Source organism: Equus caballus, unplaced genomic scaffold (assembly GCF_041296265.1).
Source record: "Equus caballus isolate H_3958 breed thoroughbred unplaced genomic scaffold, TB-T2T haplotype2-0000490, whole genome shotgun sequence".
Classification (NCBI taxonomy): Eukaryota; Metazoa; Chordata; class Mammalia; order Perissodactyla; family Equidae; genus Equus; species Equus caballus.
Window position 1 is genome coordinate 345,935 of NW_027221894.1, and position 22,491 is coordinate 368,425.

At 38.4% G+C, this 22,491-nt stretch overlaps 2 long non-coding RNA genes across 4 annotated transcripts in view; one reads left to right on the forward strand and one right to left on the reverse strand.

The window, feature by feature from the left end:
* The window catches only part of LOC138922139 (uncharacterized), an 85,198-nt gene that overhangs the window by 17,855 nt on the left and 44,852 nt on the right, over window positions 1-22,491 (forward strand). The window lies entirely within an intron of this gene.
* The window catches only part of LOC111769009 (uncharacterized), a 62,011-nt gene that overhangs the window by 5,838 nt on the left and 33,682 nt on the right, over window positions 1-22,491 (reverse strand). For 2 of the 3 annotated variants that reach the window (XR_011435216.1, XR_011435218.1), the window contains exon 2: window positions 4,103-4,160. The exons of the other annotated variant lie outside the window; for it this stretch is intronic. This is a non-coding gene — a long non-coding RNA (uncharacterized lncRNA). The remainder of the gene's footprint in view (window positions 1-4,102; window positions 4,161-22,491) is intronic. 3 annotated transcript variants of the gene reach the window in all.

Below are 22,491 nucleotides of genomic sequence, written 5' to 3' on the forward strand. Positions count from 1 at the left end.
TTCTTTACCCTGTATATCTCAACATTATTTTAAGCCTGTATCATTGTAGCTTGAGCTATATTGCCCTTGTTTTACTAAGATCTCCTCCATTTCTCAACAACATAGTTCATATTTTAGAACAGGGAATTCTACATGCTTTCCTTTAGTTTGTTATTCTCTAGGTCCTATCTAGCAGAAGGTCCTTCAGCTTTCTGATGTCTGAATGATATTCTTTCTTAGAATTCTTGATAGACAAAATTTTCCCACTATTTATTCATTGGTTAAGATGTGGGATAGAAGATTTTGAACTTGAGTTTTGTGGAGGAAGGAGTTTGAGTCGTGAAGAAATGACCTGGCTCATCAGGAGGCAGCAGCGTTTCTTCAAGACCACAAAGTTAACAGTATTAGCAGTTGCACATCACCAACGTTCCGGGAAATACTTGTTTGATTATCCACTTACAGTTTTCATTTGCATTGCTAAGAAATTCTATAACACGCAATTTCAAGTAACTCTTTAAATAATGGTAATCATTCATTTTTTCCTTAAATTAACATTCCTGTAAAACTAGCATAAGTAGGTTTATATAATAATTTCCAAAAACATAACTTGCAGAAGATTTAATTCAATTCAAAAAAAAAGTCTGACATGAACTAGTAGAATTTGAAGCAGAATATGTATGAGATCAGATGTGCTCCCTTAAAGGTTAAACACCTCAATAAGTACCTGAAGCTACAAATAGTAATATTAAGTACATCAGCTTTTTAGGTCATTTCCTAGATTCTACTACTTATAAGATATCATTGAATGATTATCATATTTATAAATGTCATACTTTTTATTCATTATTATCCTTAATGAATTTCATGGAAAGACTAGAAAAAGAGGTAAAACAGTATAATGTGGAAAAGATTTGCATATTCTTAAATATTGTATTAGTAGGATTAGCCTCCAAAAGCCTGGTGTGTGATATCAAAAATCAAACACATTTCCCTCTATAATTTTTATTGATTTACATATATAAATTTTTACAAATATAAGGTATGTGTAAAAGGATGAAGCTATATAACAAATTAATGAAATGGAAATGATATCCAATTTTCAAAATATATGAATTCGTGAATAAAGGGAATAACTATGAAGAGATAGCCCCTAGACATGAGAAGAAATAGGTGCCCATCATTGTAGTACAACGTCAGCATCCTGGAGGCATCTCCTTAACAAAATGATTATTGTACCCAATTGTTCTTGCCTCAAGTTACAGCAGAATTTATTGCTTTAAATTAGATCTTTGCCTCCTGTTAAAAAAGCAGGATCAGAAGTACTTTTTCAAGTGTCATTTGTTCCTCCTCAGGAGTATTTTGGTTCAGAGGAAGCTCTAGGAATACTACGAACATGAACTAGACTAGAAGGAGTTTCCCCTACAGAGGAAGGGATGACAGTAATGGGTCAGGTATGGGCTATGGCTTCTTGGTTAAGATTTTGGCCTTCAACTTTAGAGGACCTGAAATCAAATGCTAGATTTCCCAATTGTGGACTAGGTGATAATATAGAATCTCTGATTTCTCTTCAGTACAAAAAAAAATTAATAATTCTATCTCATAAAATGTTTTGAAATGAAGAGAGATTATGCTGGTTAAGTATATGGCACTTTGTGACACACGCAAAGTGTGACACACACAGCTTTATCAAAACATATTTAGCACACCTGAATATGATGAGACTTTTCCAATATTCTGTGTTTTCCTCCCAAATTTTTCTTTCTTCATTTTTTGAAAGATTGGCACCTGAGGTAACAACTGTTGCCAAACTTTTCTCTTTTTTTCCTGCTTTTTCTCCCCAAATCCCCCCAGAACATAGTTATATATTCTAGTTGTCTAGGTCCTTCTGGTTGTGCTATGTGGGACACTGCCTCAGCATGGCCTGATGAGCGGTGCCATGTCCACACCCAGGATCCAAACCAGCGAAACCTTGGGCCACTGAAGTGGAGCACGTGAACTTAACCAGTCGGCCAAGGGTCTGGCCCCCCAAATTTCTTAATTCTTGATTTCTACTCTAATATGGCTTTTTTTTCCCCTAAAGTAAAAGTGAGTAGACTCAAAGACACAGATATTTGTTTCTCAGATAATTCACTTCTTTCTGCCAAAGGAGACATTATTTCTGAAATTTTTGAAATTTCATATTGTCTATTATATCTTTTTAGACTTAAAACTCTATTTTGCTTTTCCTACATTAATATAATTCTAAATATCTATTGGGAAAATAAGAAATCACAGCTTGAAAATGAACAATAAAAGTGTGACATGATGAGCCTAAAGCATTGCTAAGAGGAAAACTTATGACTTAAAATGTACATGTTAAAAAAAGAAGCAAACTTAAAAATTAGTGATTTAAACTTTCATGTCAAAAAATTAGGAAAAGCCTAGTAAATTAAAAGCAAAAGTTAAATGAAAGAAATAATCAAGATAAAGGAAATCATTAAATAGAAAGCAGATGAAATGTCAAGAAACCAAAGACAAAATGTTATTTTTTGAAAAAAATAATTCATAGGTCCATAATATTACCCATTAGAAATTTCATTGCATTGTCTTCTAAAGCTGATCATATAGCTACCTTATGACCAAGTAATTCCACTCCTAGATGTGTATCAACCAAATAACATGAACAAAACATTCATAGAATTTTATTCATATTGTACAAAATCTAGAAAAATACAAAATGACAACCGATAAAACAACAGATAAATAATTATGAGATATTACTGAAATGGAACACCCTAGAGCAACTTTTTAAAAAGCCAACATCTAATGAATCTCATAAAAATTATGCTGAGCAAAAGAATTCAGACACAAATTAGTATGTAGTAAGCAGTATAGCCCCATTTTTCATGTTCAAGAGTAGATTAGGTAGTTGGTGGTGATAGAAATCAGAGTAGTGGTAACCTCTGGGTATTAAGTAGGAAGGAGCAAAAAGAAGCATCTGGGGTGCCAGAAATGTTCTACACCCAACCTGTGGTTGTGTCGTGGGTTCCTCTGTGCACACACACATGTATCTCAGTAGACGTGACTTACTAAAGATGTCAGCGAGGTCAGATTACTCACATGATAAAAACCGAAAGCTCTGTGAAATGAAATAAATATAACTACTCATTAAATATATGAGAAGATGGTAACATTTACTAATAAAGGTAGAAATGCACAGTAAATGTGGTATTTTTATCTTTAGAAAGTATTTAAAAATATCCAGTCTATCTTTGAGGATTCAAGCCATCTGATGTACTACTGGTAGAATTATAAATTAATACAATTTTTCTGGAGGCATGCTGATGTTATATATGAAGAATAAAATGTGTGGATTTTTAAAAGAGAAACACTGCTTCTAAATATTAATTCTAAGGCAGTAATGAAAGAAGTGTGGTCATGTTTATGGTAAAGTGATGGTGTTAACGAATTACATTAAGTGTAAAAATAGAGAATTTCATTAAAAAGCACATTTGTATTAAAAATAGGATCTTATGTAAAAGAAATATGAACAGTCCATTGCAAATGAGAAAAGACAGTTTTGGTTCAGTGGTTGTTAACGCATTTACTCCACCTATTTCTTCTATTTGTTTGACTTGTGCAATGAAAGAAAGCAGGCCGGGGGCATTTGGGGCATCTCTGTTTTGCTTCTCATCTATTGCTAATGATCTGATTGTAACATATGCTTTTACCCACCTTGTCTTGTAAACCCCAGCAATTAACATTTCCTCTTTCCAAATACAGCCCATTATGGTAAATAGTCTAGTCATTTAGAGTAGGAGAGCATAAAGACACAATCATATTCCTCAGTAAGGTTTTGTAGCTCAACGGCAAAATATTTATTATTTTGAAGGCATTTGAAATCAATATGCCTTATTCATAAAATATACATTATGAAGTAGTTTACATATGCATAATTATATACAGTATTAGCTGCAATTGATATCTCCCCTGCAGATTTAATACATACTCAAACATTCTTGAGGTTTTAAAGAAAATAAAAGGCTAATCATAAAATGGTATGAAAGCAGCCACTTAAAATTAGTCTTTTTCTAAGAATATAAAAGATGTCTAGTCTACAATATTAAACTATGTTTTGAATTACCTTAAACTCTGAAACGATATTTCTAATTTTGAGAAATCTCAGTCCAGAGAGATTTTATCTGGGGATAAAGCAGACAGTTTATAACAAAATTATTAAGTATGCAGTGATAGTATTAAAGTATAATAAGAAAAAAAAGTAATTAGCCAAATTATTTGGGTAAAGGGAAAATATAATGGGTAACCTTCTAAAACTTAATAACAAAAGATGAATTGCATATGTCCTCTTGATATTATCTTGTTTGGACATTTTTGGTAGTTATACCTATTATTATTTTACAACTACTCAAATCTTTGGGAGAAAATAAAAAACAAAATTAACAAAAAAGGTTGAATTTATACCAATATTGAAAAAATCAAACAGAACATATTCTTCCTTCCTTCCTTGCATCCTTTCTTCTTTCCTAGAACTGAATATTTATTCAGTGTAACATAAGTATTGCAGGCTTATAGTATAGATTTTGGAAACACTATTACAAATCAACTACAAGATTCTGTAAGTTTGTCACCTTGAGACAACCACATTTATCCAACGTCATTTTGGTTGAAACGGTAACGCTTGTGCACCCACATGTACAGATATAACACTCATTCAACACATTTCTGTTGAACGTCTACAGTGGAACAAGCACTTTCTGGCCGCTTGGGACACAACAGCAAACAAAACAAGATCCCTCCTTTGTGGAGTTAAACTCTAACAGAGTGACAAATAACAAACAAAGAACTGATGGACGCTGCGAATAAGCAGGTGAACAGAGAATACATTGAAAGGAGATACGTGCAAAGGAAGCAGGAAAAGAGGAGTTGGCAGTCCTGATAGGAGTGAGGGGTGGTGGAAGAATTAACTAGCAGTGAAGATACATTTGACCAAGAAGGTGAGATTTGAGTAAAGACTTGAAAGTGGTGAGAGAGTGACTATTTAGATATCTGGGGAAAACGATACAGGCTGAGAGAATAGAGTAAACTGTCAGTAGGGAGCATTGGTGTTTTAAAAAAGAGTGAGGAGACCCGTGTGACTTGAGGAATGAGAGAGAAGGAAAACGGTAGGAGACGACATAGGAGAGGTGATACCTGGGAAATAAACCATGTAAGGCCTTTCCCGCAATTGGGAGGACTTCAACCTTACTCTGAGTAAAATGGGAAGGCGCTGCAAGATTTTGAGATCATCTGGATTTTAGTTTGAGAGGTTACTCTGAGAGTTGTGTTGTGAATAGATTGAAGGAGGAGGATTTAAGGGCGAGTTAGGAGATTGAGGGGTGATAATGGCTCAGACCAGGGTGGGAACAGTGGAGACAGAGGGCAGTGCTGTGATTCTAGATAGCAAACACACACACACACACATATTCACAAATGTTTTGAGCTGGAAAAAGGAGCATGCTATATAAACTTCAGTACAGAACACATTTCTCTTAAACTGTAGTTAATATATTTTCATATCACTGAAGGTTTTCTATACCATTTTAATATTTTCATCCCATCCTATTACCTAATATTTTAAACATTAAGGATTTCTTGTATTTAGCTGTTCAGTTAAAATTTTGAACATATCTATGGATCTTTGTTTGGGATAGATTAATAGAAGGAAATTTGCTGGTTCAAAGGATTTGCATAATTAAAGTGGTTTCAATTTTTGTCCAAAGTCCCTTACAAAGAGTATAACAAACACATTGCTGTGAGAAATATTTAAGATACTGATTATTTTGCAACCTCCTTAACACTCAGTGTTTTAGGGGTTTAATATCTTCCCCCAATTGATAGGCAGGTTAAGAAAATGAGAATACTATCTCAATTTTGCAATTTTTGACTCAAGAGGTACAATATTTTTCACATGTTTCTTGGTTCTCTTTCTCCCTCTCCCATTCTACTGTTTCTCAGTTTATAAATTCACAAGACATTGCTTTTAAGATGCCGTGAAGAAGAATTAAGGATCTGGAATTCAAGAAAAGACTGAATTAAAAAAAAAAAAAAGCAATCTAGCTCTCCAAGTAGTGAATAGAAAACTAAATTACCCAGACAGAAAGAAAAACTAGAGTAAACAGATCTCACAAAGTAATTAGGCAGGAACTGCAGTTAAAGATAAACCTTGACACACACCACCCAATGGCACCTCCACCTTAACTACAATACAACTGTGGACAGTTTCCTGGCCTCCTCCTGTTCCAACATTTCCTGGCTTCTCTGGACCAATTTAATACTAGTTTATAGCAAAACACTATCACAGCAGCATATCACATATTTCCACTGAAGCATCAAGCTTTTAAAAGATAGGGAAAACATTATATGTGTAGGTGGAAATCCATTATTACTGAGCCAAATTAAAAGATGGACATACTGTAATTTTCTGACACAGTAGGAACACTGTAGAAAAGAATCTCTCGAAGTGGTATTTCTTTCCTCTGTTACTGGCCATAAAGTGTACTTTCTAATTAAAATTTTTAAATGACTTTAATTAATGAAATAAAAAAGGAACTATGTCAAAATTGGTTCATGCACACCAACTAGTCATTAATGTGAGATCATGAACTTGTTTAGCAGAAATAAAGATAGGATTTAGTAGTTGAAATCTTAAAATATGGAGAAAAATCTCCTATTTATGGTTGTTTGACTCTTTGGCTATCCCTGTATTACCACTGGCTTATAATGATTTTCAAATATAAATTATAATCTAATCCAGATGAAATAAGGATTTTGGAAAAGAAATTTACATTGACAGGAAGACTAATAATTTTGTTCCAGGGAAAGAAATAGTCATTTACCTGGCTCAAATATACTACGTAATTCTCTACCATATGACTTACCTGGTCACCTTTGCAAATAACTTTTTTTAGCAGCAAGAAGCATGAATTGCCCTTAAGTAGGTTCCACATACTTTAAAAATATGTTGTGGGATGAGATCTGGCGAGGATAAATGTCTCCACATTGTTCACAGGTCTGGAATTGGCTAATCAGACAGATGGAAAAAACATCAACCAGACACAAAGGATATTTCTTCTTCTACAGGTAGAAATAAGCCCTCTGCTCCTCTGCTAAAAGCCTGGAATATATTTTCCACATCCATTTGAGCATTGCAAGTGGAAGACTGCATGATACCAATAACAACGTTTCCATACTATTTCATATTCTTCCATACATAAACTTAGTTCCTACTTAGAATCTATTATAGACCCATGTGACTCTCACCAATCCCTCATCTCTACCTAAACTCAGCTTTTACTTCTTTATTGCATATGTTTTAGAACATATCACCCTTGTTTAATTTCTTTGACTTCACAGAATATAATACCCACAATGCTTCTTTCTCTATTCTGCAATCTTCTTTTTAAAAAAATAATTAGGGAGAAATTAGAGTTTTCTCTGTTTTGGTTTTTGATTTTTGCTGGGAAAGATTTGCCCTGAGCTAACATCTGTTGCCAATCTTCCTCTCTTTTTTTTATTTTTCCTCCTCAAAGTCCTGGTACATAGTTGAATATTCTGGTTGTAAGTCCTTCTAGTTCTTCTATGTGAGCTGCTGCCACAGCATGGCTACTGACAGACAAGTGGTGTGGTTCCAAGCCTGGGAACTGAACTGGGTCACCACAACAGAGCATGCGAAACTTTAACTACTAGGCCATCAGGGCTGACTGTGGGGTCATTTTTAAAGTAAACAGAAAAAATAATCATCATTCTAGCAGGAAAAAACTTACAGTTTTATAGTTAAAAAGTTAATGCTGATGGGGCTGGCCCCGTGGCCGAGTGGTTAAGTTCGCGAGCCCCGCTGCAGGCGGCCCAGTGTTTCATTAGTTCGAATCCTGGGCGCAGACATGGCACTGCTCATCAGACCACGCTGAGGCAGCGTCCCACGTGCCACAACTAGAAGAGCCCACAACGAAGAATACACAACTATGTACCGGGGGGCTTTGGGGAGAAAAAGGAAAAAATAAAATCTTTAAAAAAAAAAAAAGTTAATGCTGAGATCTATCCAAAAGGCTATCATCTTGGTCACAAAGGACTTTTTTTTGCATTTTTGGGGGGCGGGGTGGCGTTTGGTGGTAGAGAGATGAGTTTTAATTCAATTTCAAGTAACTGGTGTCATGAATATTTTAGAGTTACCATGGCCTTTGCAACAGGACCTGAGATGTGTATGTGTGTGTGTGCATATGTGTGTGCATTATGTTCATGAACAGTATCGGAGCGGCATAAATGGTAAGAGGGGAGATAGCTAGAATTGCCTTGCCCAATAAGTGACTCTTGGATATAATATTTATGATATTGAGAAACTCAGAGCCATTCTTCTCCATCTCCACCTCTCTCCAAAGTATTTAAGTAACTTTTTCCTTTTAGAATAGTTTTAGATTTATAGGAAAATTTTGAAGATAGTTCAGAGAGTTCCCACATATCCCACACTCAGTTTCCCTGTGTTATTATCATATGCATATATGATAATATATACATCAATGTAAGATATATTTCTCACAATTAATGACCCCATATTGATACATTGTGATTAATCAAAATCCATACTTTATTCAAATTCTTTATTTTTTATTTTTTCTAGTCCAGTACCTCATCTGGGATACCACGTTACATTTATTCATCATGTCTCTTTATGGCTTTGATAAATTTTCAGAAATTCCTTGTTACTGATGACCTTGACAGTTTTGAAGAGTACTGCTCAGAAATTTTGTAGCCCATCGCTCAGTTGAGATTTGTCTGGTGCTTTTGCAATGATTAGACTGAGTTTATGTGTCTTAGACAAGAAGCACAAAGGTCAAGTGCATCCGTCATCACATCCTGCTAAGGATATATTATTATCAAACTGACTTACGACAGCAGATGTTAACCTTGATCACCTGGTTGAGGTGGCATTTTTCAGTTTCGGTACTATAAAGTTACTCTTTTTTCACCCTTTCCATACTGACCTCTTTGGAAGGATGTCACTATATGCAGCCCATGCTCGCGAAGTGGATAATGAAGTTCCACCTCCTTGAGGAGTATCTATATAAATTGTTTGGAATTCTTCTGCACAATACACTTTTATATTCTCCCCATTTATTTATTAAAATATTTATTCATATTAATATAGGCTAATGAAAATCTATTTTAGACTTTGGACTATAATCCAGTACTATTTTATTTATTTTGTCACTCACACTGGGAGTTTTTTCAGTTGGCTCTTGTGCTCTTTGATATATCTCCATCATTGTGGGGGCCTATTTTAGTTTTAGGGGATTCTTTTTGGGGACTTTACTTTCCTGCACTACAAGATGCTTCAGGCTTATTTTGTCTATCTCCTGCCCAAACATGCAATCAGCCATTTTACCAAGGAGACTTGATTTCTTTTATTGGAAAAATGGTATTAGAAACCAAGATCTGGGTGCTAGGAGTGCTCTTTAACACTGTGGTTACTTCTAGGCTCTCTGAGGTCACAGAGAAGAAAAATGCACGTGTGTATCCTAACCTATGTATATATACATACCTATAAACATCCCTATATATTACCAGCTACATCTATACTATACTAACCATGCCTTCAGGCTGATATCACCAACTCTAAGCCATAATCACATAGATCATTCTAGCCTCTTCCCCTTGCTGGTCTATAACGTCCCATTTTAACAATGAGAAAACTGGCTCCTACCATCTGCCATCCATTTACTTTATTGTTCAGTTCTAGTACATACGTATTGTGATGTCAGAATCTTTAATTTGTGTTCCTGTGAGACTATAGTACAGTCTATAGTTTTATTTTGCCTTTAGTCTTACAGGCTCCACTTATGTCCAAAGTTAGTCAGGTAAGGACCTTGCTTCCCCATTCCCTTCAGGGAAATTGCTTCGTCATACAGTTAGATTCTTTTGTCACAATCTGCATTCCATCTTGGGATTCGCAGATCTCCTTCTAAAAGGCTTTCTTTAAATATGTCATATATTAAGTTTCAGTCTTCCCACATTGCTGGGTAAATACTTTTAGTTTTCCTCCCAAAGCATAGAATCAAACCATGTTAATTCCACCCACATTGGAAATGAGCCCCCAGCAGGAGACCCCGCTGGGCGCATCCCCCTAGCTTCGTAGCTCTGACAGTGGGAAGCTTTAAGGCTTTGCTTTATTGTACATCAGTTTTCTTTTATTCCTTGAAAATGAACCTACAGAAACTTCTTGGCTGGCTGAGTTTTTCACTTTGCATTCGTCTTCATAACCTCTAAACCCCTTTTTGGATTAATCTCCAACAAGAATGACTCAAAATCTGCATATATTTCAATTAACATTCTCCAAATTGATAAATATCATGGAGGTGTAAGAATTCCATATCATAAAGTTTCATTATGGAGAGAGTTCTTCATTTAAATCTTGTGTGTATGCATGAGTGTGTTATGCGCTCATACGTAAGACATGAGATTAAATATAGAGTTGAATTATATACTATTATATAAAGTAGGGACAAAGTATTGAAAAATCAAACAAGTTTTCATCTTCTATTTATATTTTGTGCTTAGAATATAACCGTTTTTAAAAATCTAAGGCTCTGAGTCTTTAAGGTAGCTCTGCCCCATTAATTTATTCTTTTACAAATATAGTTATTCTTTTAAATAATTAGCTCAAATATTTTATGAAGAATGATGTACTAAAAAATGACTCTTTTAATATTAAACACAATAAAATTTACCAATTTTTAAAATTAGGAATGAAAAAGCTTTAAAATCTGCTTCACATGTTGATGAATGTGGACAGAGACTAATTAGACAATTTGCTTAAATGTCAGACACTACTCTAAGGCCTAAAAAGCAATCTGGAAGCATGTTCATGTTAATTTCATGTTACTTTTCATTTTGTTCAACAAAAGGAAAAATCTTTTTTAAATAGAAAAACCAAAAAACAACGAGGAAAAAACAATTCCAGATGGATGACTCTGTTGACAACTGCACCAACAATCTGTCTCTTTAACTCAGACGTTAGCTTTGCTCCTAAAGCTAAAAATATTAGTCATTCTTGAGCCAAAACTTGCTTTCCTAACACATTTTATCGATAATCTTAAGATGCTGTTAGACTTATGCATAATCAGCAATCATTTTTACCTTAACCTGACTGTGCCTTAAATCTTGCTCACGCTGTAATCAATCTTCGCCTAAGTTTATTTCGTTCCCCTAGAATTGTCAGCACTCTTACCCCATACGACTTGGAGCCGGAGTGCAGTACAGGATTTACTTTTGCAAGATATAAACTTTTCAAATAATTTAAATTTAATGCTCCTGAACTCAAGTACAATTATTTTTTAGAGATATTTACTTAAAAATATATTTTCAATACGCAAAATCACTATGTGCTGTTCTTAAAAAGAATTAGCTCTAGGTCTAATTCAGACATATGCACGTGCTCTAATAATTATATTAATCTATATTCAAGATTGGCTATAAACTTATGTCATGGTATAATTTTGTTTTGTATATAATTTTAGCATGAAAATATTATAATACTTAATTCCATTTTATGCTTCATAATGGTGTTTAAATTGTTAGAGTTAATATTTATTTCATAGTCTGGGCTCTATGTATACTGTGTTCAAAGAATTCGTCATCATTTATTTGAAAAGGTGTTATCTCTATTATCTACTTTTTTATATATATTCACTATTATTTAAATATTATCTATTTTAAGTCGTTAAGAAACATTTTGTGATAAACTGAATAAGATAAAGTTCTTCTAACATGAAAAGAGCTATTATTTATCTATCCATTGTCTATTATGGTAGGTAGTAATTTGGAGAGTGACCAGTGTAACTTTCTGGACACTTCTTAAAATTTACAAGTTAAGTCAGTTCTCTCTGTCTGTGAAATCAAAGTGCATTTTTCTTTTCTGATTAATTTGGCATGTAAATTATCCAGGAATTGAAAATAAAATATTCTACTCAACGTCATGTGGTTTTGGTTGTTTTTTTTGAGCTTATAGATATGAAAAAGCGAAATTCAAATCTTTAGGTCCAAATGCAACACTTGCCTTCAAGGTAATTCAGTTCTGAAATAGATTGGTTTTTTCCTACTCTTTTTTTCTAACTTTCAACTTGCTCAAGATGATTTTTTGTGTGTGTTTGTGTGGGGAAGATTGGCCTTGAGCTAACAATCATTGCCAATCTTCTTCCTTTTTGTTTGAAGAAGATTGTCCCTGTGGTAACATCTGTGTCAATCTTCCTCTATTTTGTATGTGGGACACCACCACAGCATGGCTTGATGAGAGGTGTGTAGGTCCAGACCTGAGATGCAAACCTGCAAATCCCAGGCCACCGAAGTGGGGCACGCAAGCCCAACCACTACACTATCTGGCTGGCCTTGCTCAAGATGACTTTTAAAGTTACTGAAAGAATATGTTTAATCTTCTATCTTCTGACCAAAAAACCCAAATAAATTATAAATGTATATTAAAATTAATATATATGTAAATATATGTGCTAAATGTGTATTCAAAGTCTGGTTCCAGTAATTAAATATCTGTAATTTATATCAAGACTTTTTCAGAGTCACAAAAATAGTAAGAATTGCAGATGAGTCTTTTTTTTTATTGAGGTTATGATAGTTTAAAACGTTGTGAAATTTCAGTTATACATTATTATTTTTCAGTCATCTTATAGGTGTTCCCCTCCCCGCTTTGTGCCCACCCCCGCTGTAACCACTAATCTGTTCTCTTTGTCCATGTGTTTGTTTATCTTGCACATATGAGTGGAATCATACAGAGTTTATCTTTCTCTAGCTGGCTTATTTTGCTTAACATAATACCTTCATGGTCCGTCCATGTTGTGAATGGGATGCTTTTGTCATTTTCTATGGCTGAGTAGTAGTCTATTGTGTATATATACCACATCTTCTTTACACAGTGCAGATGAGTTTTCAATACAGAATTATTGGTTATATCCCTTTTTTTCTGTTACAAAACTGCCTCTATCCTATTCTTTTGCACAAATTTACACATCATTTCTTCATTCATTTTTAGAATCCAGAGATGTAAAATAAGCCATAAATTTCAAAATTTAAAAAAGTAATATTCTACTTTTGTTTTACTATTTATTGAGATATAATTCACATGCCGCAAAATTCATCATCTTAAAGTGTAAAATTTAGTTGCTTTTAGTATATTCACATAATTGTGCAACCGTCACTATTATGTACTTTCAGAATATTTTCATCCCCTGGCAATAAAACCCTGTTCGCCGGTTCGGATCCTGGGTGTAGACATAGCACTGCTTGGCACGCCATGCTGTGGTAGGAGTCCCACATATATAGTAGAGGAAGATGGGCAGAATGTTAGCTCAGGGCCAGTCTTCCTCAGCAAAAAGAGGAGGATTGGCAGCAGTTAGCTCAGGGCTAATCTTCCTCAAAAAAAAATTACCTAAGATGTTGAGTGGCATTTTTCCCTTTGTGCACAGGTATTATTGACTGAGTTCACCGCTGTAAACAAAAAATTTACATTTAAAAGAGAACCTGAGTAATTGGCCAGATACTTCTGTCAAGTGCCTACTAAAAAGAGGTAGGAACCACCTTCCTGCCATCAGCTGTCACCTGAGAGCAAGCGGAAGAGTCTACAGTAGTGAGCCAGGGAAAGTAAGAGAAGCAAGTAGATCCAAGAGAAGGCATCTTGGAGTTGTGTGAATTGTAAAAGTCACGAGAGCTCATGGTCCCTTTAAAATGGGCAGCTATTATGCAGTGGAAACAGATTAAGCCTTTATGCCACAGGGCAATATTGTCACCAGACTATCTGATTTATTAAAAAGAAGGCCGATCTCGGGTTATCCGTCTAGTACATAAGCAGTTTAGAAGTCTGCACTACATCAGTAAAACACTGAGCAAACTGAAAAATCAACAATTCTTCTTAGATTCTTCAGAGAAGTGAAGTCACAGGGCAAACCATTGTCCCCAAATTGGAGACATACACAGACAGATACACAGAATCACAAATTTACTGGAGCAGCATTCCACGCCATGAGTAAATACCTCTATGGGAACTAGCACTGGGATAGGGAAATCTGAACTGTAATTCAGAAATTTTTGGAATCTCTGTGTAGACAGGTCCGAGAGTTAAAAACTGCAGGGGTTCCTCTTACAGGGGGACCCTCCACACTTCTGTGAGTTTTACCTCCAGGAGCTCTATCACATCTTCACAATGAACATTGGAGAAAAAACTCCACATACTTCCAGCAGGGGGATGGAAAAAGAAGCCATTTAAAATATACCAGATCATTCTGTTCATCTGAACAAGGGCTGCCCTCAAGAAAAACTATTTTATCAGACATAACCTGCTAAAGTTTTTCAGAGCCTAAACTACCTGGAGGATGGGAAAATTTAACTGCAGGCCTTGCTAGCTGACTTGTCCCACCTAAAAGGAGAAAAAGACTGAGGAACACAAATGAAGTTCACAGTCCAGGGACACAGGGTCATCAAAAAACTGAAACCTAGTCATAGGATTAGAGAATGCTTCACCTTCCCCTACAATTTACCGTTAAGTTACTAAAGCCTTGTTTACTGCAGTTTCTTTTACCCAGTACATCATATTCACGTTTCAACAAAAAACTACAAGATATACTAAAAGGCAAAAAACCTGGTTTGAATAGACTGAACAAGCATCAAAACCACATTTAGATATGACAGGGATGTTGGAATTATCAGACCAGAATTTTTCTTTTAAATTATGATTAATATGCTAAAAATTCTAATGGAAAAGTATATAATACACAAGAACTGATGGATAATGTAAGCAGAGATATGGAAATTCTAAGAAGGAATAAAGAGGAAATACTAGAAATCAAAAACACCATAACACTAATGAAGGATGTCTTTGACAGGATCATTAGTAGACTGGGTGTGACTCAGGAAAAAATCTCTGAGCTTGAGGAAATGAAAATACAAATTTCCAAAACTTACAAGAAAATGTACAAACACTGAATTAAAAAAGAACACAATATCCAAGAACCATGGGACAACCGCAGAAGGTGTAACACACACAAGGGAAATATTAGATGGAGAAGAAAGAGAAAAAAGAATAAAAAAGAACAAAAGCAATATTTGAAGTAATAATGATGGAAAATTTCACCTGAAATTAATGTCAGATACCAAATTGCAGATCCAAAAAGCTTAGAGGCATGCCATACTCAACTGCCAAAAATAAAAGATAAAGAAACAATCTTGAAAGAAACCAGAGGGAAAAAATCTCTTATCCATAGAGGAGCAAATATAAGAATTACATCTGACTCCTAATCAGAAAACATGTATGAAAAAGAAGAGAGTGTAGTGAAACATACAGTTTTGAGAGAAAAAATCACCAACCTAGAATTCCATATCCTGTGAAATTTTCCTTCAAAAGTGAAGGAGAAATAAAGACTTTCTCAGACAAGAAAAATTGAGAGAATTAGTTGCCAGCAGACCTTATTTGCAAGAAATATTCTTCAGAAATAAGGAAAATTATGTATGTCAGAAACTCAGATCTACGCAATGATAGAAAGAAAATTGGAGAAAGAATCTGAAGATAAATAAAAACTTTTCCTTTTGTTATTCTTAGTGGATCCAACATATTATAGTTTGTTCAAAATAACAATAGCAAGAATGTATTCAATTATGCATGTTTACATATATGTACATATTTATGTAAGTGTTAAAAGAATAGTAGCAATGATATAAGGGATGGGAGAGAGGAATTAGGAGTATTTAGTATTTGCACTAGTTGTAGTTATATAGTGTTATTTGAAAGCAGACTTGCATCAGTTGTAAATGTATAGAGCAATTTCTAGGCCAACCACTAAAAAAAAAGTTTAAAAAAAAGTCTAATTGACAAGAAAGGAGAAAAATAGAATCATGTAAAATGCTCAATTAAAACTACAAAAGGCAGAAAGAGTGTGGAAGACAAAAATGGTAACAAAGAATAGGATGGGAAATAGAAAACTAACAAATATGGTAGATACTAATACAGTTGTAGAAATAATCACTTTAAACATCAATGGTCTAAATAACAAATTAAAAGGCAGATTAGATCAATTAATTTTCAGATTGTATACAAAAATAAGACCCAATAATATGTTTCTAACAAGAAATAGACTTCAAATATAAAGACATATAAAGATTAGATCAAAGGTATGGAGATAGACATATCATGCCAATGTTAATCAAAGTAAGAGGGAGTAGCTATATTAATTTCAGACAGAGTGGGCTTCAGAACAATGAAAGTTATTACGGATAAAATGGGGCGTTGCTTAATGCTAAAAGGGTCAATATTGCAAGAAGATGTAACAATCCTTAATGTTTATATATCTAATAGCAGAGCAACAAAATGCATGAAGCAAAAATTGACAGAACTGCAAGGAGAAATAGATGAATCCACTATTATAGTTGGAAACTTTATTACCCCTCTATCAGAAACAGAGAGATCCAGCAGGCCAAAAATCAGCAAGGGCTTGATTGACTAACAGCACCATCAATTAGCTGGATAAAATGAACAACTATAAATTATTTCTTCCAACAGTGGATTATACACTCTTCTCAAGCTCACACAGAACATTCACCAAGATATACCACACGCTGGGCTATAAAACACAACATTTAAAAGAATAGTAATTGTACAATGTCTGCTCTTAACCAGATGGAATTAACATAGAAATCAAGAGCAGAAAGATAGCTTGAAAATCTCAAAATACTTGGAGATTAAACAAAACACTTCTAAATAATACATAAGTCAAAGAAGAAATCTTAAGAGAAATTTAAAAATATTTTGAACTAAATGAAAATGAAAATCTGATCTTAAAATTTGTGGGAAGCAGGCGGGCTTCCAAGATGGCGCCGTGAGTAGTCCTCTTTGTCTCTCGCCCTTCGAGTCTACAATTATTTGGACACTTATCGCTTGACAAAGAATATCCAGACAGCATCTCAGGACGTCTGAGACACCCACGCGACTATACATCGGAAGGTGGACGGACTTTCCTCCGGGAGGATGTGGAAATAGGTGAAAACTCTCCGACCCCGACGGGCAGCCTAGTACCCGCAAGCGGCTTTCTTCCAACGGACGCCCCCAGAGGATCCACACACATCTAGGGCAGGAGCGAGAACACAACAGAGGAGCGACGGTGGAAACAGGTGACCAGAACCCTACTTAAACCCCCCGCAATTACTCCTAAACGCAGAGGGAAACTTTGGAGTTGCACACCTGAGCCCGCGGGGAGAGTCTCTCCCCGCCATTGGCGGGGAGACCCGGCCTGGTGCTCGGGGCGCCCGGAGGGTCCCAGAGAGAGACACGGTGGGCACGGAGGTCTCCCAGCTGCCGTTGCCCGCCCCGTGGGACTAGGGATTGCCGGAGATCTCGGAGAGGACCGGGGCGGGGGATCTTTCAAAGGCGGGTCCGGCGACCCGGTGGGGAAGCGCCAGAGCTCCGCCAGGCAGCAGACAAAACTCTCTGTCTGCCGGTAGCAGAGGGGCCACGCTGAGCATTCAGAGCTCCCGGCAGAGGCCCGGACAGAAGCCCAGAGGGCGGGGCGACCCCCAGCTGCCGTTGCCCGCCCCGTGGGACTAGGGATTGCCGGAGATCTCGGAGAGGACCGGGGCGGGGGAATTTTCAAAGGCCGGATCGGCGACCCGGAGGGGAAGTGCCGGAGCTCCCCCAGGCAGCAGACAAAACTCTCTGTCTGCCGGTAGCAGAGGGGCCACGCTGAGCACTCAGGGCTCCCGGCACAAGCCCGGACAGAAGCCCAGAGGGCGGGGCGACCCCCAGCTGCCGTTGCCCGCCCCGTGGGACTAGGGATTGCCGGAGATCTCGGAGAGGATCGGGGCGGGGGAACTTTCAAAGGCGGGTCCGGCGATCCGGTGGAGAAGCGCCGGAGCTCCGCCCGGGCAGCAGACAAAACTCTCTGTCTGCCGGTAGCAGAGGGGCCACGCTGAGCATTCAGAGCTCCCGGCAGAGGCCCGGACAGAAGCCCAGAGGGCGGGGCGACCCCCAGCTGCCGTTGCCCGCCCCGTGGGACTAGGGATTGCCGGAGATCTCGGAGAGGACCGGGGCGGGGGAATTTTCAAAGGCCGGATCGGCGACCCGGAGGGGAAGTGCCGGAGCTCCCCCAGGCAGCAGACAAAACTCTCTGTCTGCCGGTAGCAGAGGGGCCACGCTGAGCACTCAGGGCTCCCGGCACAAGCCCGGACAGAAGCCCAGAGGGCGGGGCGACCCCCAGCTGCCGTTGCCCGCCCCGTGGGACTAGGGATTGCCGGAGAGCTCGGAGAGGACCGGGGCGGGGGAACTTTCAAAGGCGGGTCCGGCGATCCGGTGGAGAAGCGCCGGAGCTCCGCCCGGGCAGCAGACAAAACTCTCTGTCTGCCGGTAGCAGAGGGGCCACGCTGAGCATTCAGAGCTCCCGGCAGAGGCCCGGACAGAAGCCCAGAGGGCGGGGCGACCCCCAGCTGCCGTTGCCCGCCCCGTGGGACTAGGGATTGCCGGAGATCTCGGAGAGGACCGGGGCGGGGGAATTTTCAAAGGCCGGATCGGCGACCCGGAGGGGAAGTGCCGGAGCTCCCCCAGGCAGCAGACAAAACTCCCTGTCTGCCGGTAGCAGAGGGGCCACGCTGAGCACTCAGGGCTCCCGGCACAAGCCCGGACAGAAGCCCAGAGGGCGGGGCGACCCCCAGCTGCCGTTGCCCGCCCCGTGGGACTAGGGATTGCCGGAGATCTCGGAGAGGACCGGGGTGGGGGAACGTTCAAAGGCGGGTCCGGCGATCCGGTGGAGAAGCGCCGGAGCTCCGCCCGGGCAGCAGACAAAACTCTCTGTCTGCCGGTAGCAGAGGGGCCACGCTGAGCATTCAGAGCTCCCGGCAGAGGCCCGGAGAGAAGCCCAGAGGGCGGGGCGACCCCCAGCTGCCGTTGCCCACCAGGTGAGGCTAGGGATTGCCGGAGATCTCGGAGAGGACTGGGGCTGGAGAGAGTTCCAGAGACCCAGCTTAGTAGCCTAGGGGGAAACCCTACAGGCTCACAGAAGCCTTAGGGAAAGCCTCGGCACAGCACCAGTAGAAGGCACCCAGCCGCCAGCCACAAGGCTGGAAGACCCCAGGGCAAAAGCAGCATAGCTAGGTGTACTAACCACAGACTGTAGAAGATGCCAATAGCTCTCCTGCGACCCATAGAGGACAAGTGAGATTTGGTGGGTGCCGACAGCAACCGAGCGACAAATAAAAGTGATCCCACCCCTGGCCGCTGGAAAAGCCCATAACACCGTTGCAGACCCCAAGGAGAGAGCGCATCTAGGTGGGCAACAACAGTAGGCACCTGCAGTCTGAAGCCCCCCGTGACGGCCCCCACAGCAGAGGAGGGAATCCAAAGGGCCACTGTGGCTACGAAGAGGGGCCCAGGCCCAGTTAGCAACTACGGACAGGGTTCCTGGTTGGTGAAGTATAAACAGCTGCTCCCCCCACCGCAGCAGCTGAAACAAGTGAAAGGAGCAACTAAACTCTATCTCCATGCGGAGGCACAAATCAACATCATCAAGCAATATGAAAAAATACATCAAATCTCCAGAACAGAAAGAAAGTAACAAATACACAGAAAACAATCCCAAAGAAAATGAGATATATAACCTAAATGATGATGACTTCAAAACAGCCATCATTAAAATACTCACTGAGTTAAGAGAGAATTCTGACCGACAACTCAACGAGTTCAGGAGCTATGTCACAAAAGAGTTCGATACGATAAAGAAGAACCAAACAGAAATACTGGAAATGAAGAACACAATAGAGGAGATTAAGAAAAATCTAGATGCTCTGAACAGTAGGGCCGATAATATGGAGGAAAGAATTAGCAATTTGGAAGATGGCAATATAGAATTGTTGCAGGCAGAGGAGGAGAGAGAAGCAAGACTTAAAAGAAATGAAGAAACTCTCCGAGAATTATCAGACACAATTAGGAGATGCAACGTAAGGATTATAGGTATACCAGAGGGAGAAGAGAAGGAGAAAGGGGCAGAAAACCTATTCAAAGAAATAATGGCTGAGAACTTCCCAAATCTGGTGAGGGAGATGGATCTTCAGGTGACAGAAGCCAATAGATCTCCAAACTTTATCAATGCAAGAAGACCAACTCCACGCCATATAGTAGTGAAGCTAGCAAAAGTCAACGACAAGGAGAAAATATTAAGGACAGCCAGGCAAAAGAAACTAACCTACAAAGGAACCCCCATCAGGCTATCAGCAGATTTCTCAGCAGAAACTTTACAGGCTAGAAGAGAGTGGAATGATATATTCAAAAATCTGAAGGACAAAAACCTACAGCCGAGAATTCTCTACCCAGCGAAAATATCCTTCAAATACGATGGAGAAATAAAAACTTTCCCAGATAAACAAAAATTAAGGGAGTTCATTGCCACAAAACCTCCTCTTCAGGAAATCCTCAGGAAAACCCTCATTCCTGAAAAATCCAAAAAAGGAAAGGGACTACAAAACCAAGAGCAGAGGAGATAAGTAGAAGGACAACAACAGAGAGTAGCAGCTCTACATCAGAACAGATTAAACCATGGGACGAGAAACAAAGGAAACTGAAGAAAACCGGAAAACAAGACACAAAATGGTAGTGGTAGGCCACCACGTCTCAATAATCACTCTAAATGTAAACGGATTGAACGCCCCAATCAAAAGACACAGAGTGGCAGGATGGATCAAAGAACAAGATCCAACAATATGCTGCCTCCAGGAAACACACCTCAGCCCCAAAGACAAACACAGACTCAGAGTGAAGGGATGGAGAACAATACTCCAAGCTAATAATGAACAAAAGAAAGCAGGTGTCGCTATACTAATATCAGACAAGGTAGATTTCAAAGCAAAACAGATAAAGAAAGACAAAGAGGGACAGTATATAATGATAAAAGGGACTCTCCACCAAGAAGACATAACACTTATAAATATATACGCACCCAACACAGGAGCACCAAAATTTGTAAAGCAACTCTTAATAGATCTAAAAGAAGACATCAACAACAATACAATAATAGTAGGGGACCTCAACACACCATTAACACCAATGGACAGAACATCCAGACAGAAAATCAACAAGGAAATAATAGAATTAAATGAAAAATTAGACCAGATGGACTTAATAGATATATATAGAACACTTCATCCAAAAACAGCAGGTTACACATTCTTCTCAAGTGCACATGGAACATTCTCAAGGATTGACCATATTTTGGGAACCAAAGCAAACATCAATAAATACAAGAGAGTTGAAATAATATCAAGCATCTTTTCTGATCATAACGCTATTAAACTAGAAATCAACTACAAGAAAAAAGCAGAGAAAGGTGCAAAAATGTGGAGACTAAACAACACGCTTCTCAACAAACAATGGATCATTGAAGAAATTAAAGAAGAAATCAAATGTTATCTGGAGACAAATGAAAATGAGAACACGACATACCAAATCATTTGGGATGCAGCAAAAGCAGTCCTAAGAGGGAAATTCATCGCAATACAGGCTCACCTCACTAAACAAGAAAAAGCTCACGTAAGCAACCTCAAACGACACCTAACAGAACTAGAAAAAGAAGAACAAACAAGGCCCAGAGTCAGTAGAAGGAGGGAAATAATAAAAATAAGAGCAGAAATAAACGATATTGAAACAAAAAAGACAATAGAAAGGATCAATGAAACAAAGAGTTGGTTCTTCGAAAGAATTAACAAAATTGACAAACCCCTAGCCAGACTCACCAAGAAAAGAAGAGAGAAATCGCAAATTAATAAAATCAGGAATGACAGAGGAGAAATCACAACAGATACCAATGAAATACAAGAGATCATAAGAGAATACTATGAAAAACTATATGCCAACAAATTGAACAACCTGGAAGAAATGGACAAATTCCTAGACTCCTACAATCTCCCCAAACTGAACCAGGAAGAAATGGAGAATCTGAATAGACCAATCACAAGTAAGGAAATAGAAACGGTAATCAAAAACCTCCCCAAAAACAAGAGTCCAGGACCAGACGGCTTCTCTGGAGAATTCTACCAAACATTCAAAGAAGACTTAATACCTATTCTCCTCAAACTGTTCCAGAAAATTGAGAAAGATGGAGAACTCCCTAACACATTCTATGAAGCCAACATCACTCTGATCCCCAAACCTGACAAGGACAACACAAAGAAGGAGAACTACAGGCCGATATCACTGATGAACATAGATGCAAAAATCCTCAACAAAATTTTGGCAAACCGATTACAGCAATACATCAAAAAGATTATACACCATGATCAAGTGGGATTTATACCAGGGACACAGGGATGGTTCAACATCCGCAAGTCAATCAACGTGATACACTACATTAACAAAATGAAAACCAAAAACCACATGATCATCTCAATAGATGCAGAGAAAGCATTCGACAAGATCCAACACCCATTTATGATAAAAACCCTCAG